Genomic DNA, 2,402 nt, shown 5'->3' with positions numbered 1-2,402 from the left:
GATACAAGAGTGAACCAATGATACCTCTGTACATGGTTTCGTTCACAGGAGAACCAGGTTCATCCATGTCCAGACGAGTGGCAGTGGCAATAGGAGTATCAATGGACTTTGAACTTTCCATTTCAAATCTCTTTAGGAGTTCTTTAATGTACTTCTACTGACTTATCGTTGTGCCCTTAGAAGTTTGCTTAACTTGCAGCCCTAAGAAAAAGTTCAATTCCCCCATCATATTTATTTCAAACTCGCTTCCCATAAGCTTTGCAAACTCTTCACACAAGGAATCATTTGTTGCAACAAAGATGATGTCGTCAACATAGACTTGCACAATGAGCAGGTTCCTCCCCCGTTTCTTCATAAATAGGGTGTTGTCGATTTTTCCTCTTGTAAAGCCATTTTCAAGAAGGAACTTGGACAACCTTTCATACCATGCACGAGGGGCCTGCTTCAGTCCATATAATACCTTGTCAAGTCTGAATACATGTTCAGGATGCTCATGATACTCAAAATCAGATGGTTGTTTGACGAAGACTTCTTCCTTTAGATATCCATTCAGAAATGCATTTTTGACATCCAATTGGAACAAATTGAATTCCATATAAGATGCAAAGGCAATGAGGATTTTGATGCCTTCCATTCGAGCAACTGGCGCAAAAGTTTCATCATAGTTGATCCCTTCTTCTTGATTGTAGGCTTGCACTACTAACCTGGACTTGTTCCTTGTTATATTTCCAAATTCATCAAGATTATTTTTGAACACCCACCTAGTTCCTATAACAGTTCTGTCTGGGCGTCGAGGAACTAGGTGACATACGTTGTTCTTCTCAAATTGATGGAGTTCATCTTGCATAGCAGTAATCCAGTCAGCATCTTTCAATGCTTCCTTGATATTTTTGGGCTCAATTTGAGAAAGGAAAGCTGAGAATGCAAACGAGCTTCTTGTCTTTGACCTGGTTTGAATTCTTAATCAAGAGGAGTGATCACATTTTGGAGAGGATGTGAACTTTTGTGCTTCCAGTTAGACACCTGAATCTTATTGTGTGAAGATCCAGATTCCTCAAAATGGGATCCATTGTTGGCATCTATGGATGATGAATACCACTTCTCTACTCAGTATCAGGAATTCTTTGCACGACATTAAAAACTCTATCTTCTGCTTCAGTTGTTGTGATGGAGGGACTAGTTTTTTTTGCATCAGTTGAGGATTCACCTACATCATCTTCATTTGATTCCTTGACTTGACTCATCATGTCAACCTTTCCATTTGCCATATCAATGACTTTACCAGGAACCTTTGACTGCTCTCCATCTTGATCAACCTTATCGTGTGGATCTTTCCCACAAAACTGGTATGATTCATCAAAGATCACATATATGCTTTCTTTAACACATTGAGTTCTTTTGTTGTAAATCTTGTAAGCTTTGCTTTGTGATGAATAGCCAAGAAAGATTCCTTCATCACTCTTGGCATCAAATTTTCCTAGTGTTTTCTTACCATTATTGAGAACGAAACATTTACAGTCAAACGTCCTTAAGTGTGTTGGCTTGGGTTTCCTCTGTTTAGTAACTCATACGGGGTTTTTTTCAAGAGGGACTTGATCATGCACCTCTTCACCAAGTAGCACGCAGTGTTGAATGCTTCTGCCCAAAAACCTTTTGCAACACTGCTGTTAATCAGCATTGTCCTTGCCATGTCTCCAAGGGTCCTATTTTTCCTCTCCACAACACCATTTTGTTGGGGTGTTCTAGGAGCTAAGAAATTATGACGTATACCATTTTTAGCATAGAATTCACGAATTTTACATTGTCAAACTCTGTGCGGTGATCAGACCTTATACTCACAACATTATAGCTCATCTTCACTTGAATCTTCCTCACGAAGGCAGCAAGCGCTGAAAAGTTTCATCTTAGGTTCTGAGGAATAATGTCCAGGTGAATCTGGAGTAGTCATCCACTATGACGAAAATGTACTTCTTTCCTCTTCTACTTGGCACCCCATAGGTCCACACAGATCCATATGGAGGAGATCAAGTGGCCTTGAGGTTCTTACTTCTTTTTGGGCTTGAAGGAGGACCTGACTTTCTTTCCTCTTACAGAAGCATCACACATCTTGGGATCTTTGAACCTTGACTTGGGCAGCCCACAAACTAGGTCCTTCTTGACTAACTTGTTCAGTAATAAAAAGCTTGCATGTCGCAATCTTCTGCGCCACAGTTCAGCATTGTCATCAACAACAGTTAAGCATGTAAGATCTCCATTGTTCAAAGATTCAAAATCAGCAACATAGATGTTTTTGAATCTTTTTGCCAACAGAACCACTTCACCAAATTTGTAACAATGCAAGTCTTTGATAAGAGTTTCACTTTCTTTCCTTTGTCGCATATCTAAGAAACACTCAATAAGCT

The sequence above is a fragment of the Nicotiana sylvestris genome, chromosome 2, assembly GCF_000393655.2.
Source record: "Nicotiana sylvestris chromosome 2, ASM39365v2, whole genome shotgun sequence".
Taxonomy (NCBI): domain Eukaryota; kingdom Viridiplantae; phylum Streptophyta; class Magnoliopsida; order Solanales; family Solanaceae; genus Nicotiana; species Nicotiana sylvestris.
This window is presented reverse-complemented; position numbering follows the sequence as displayed.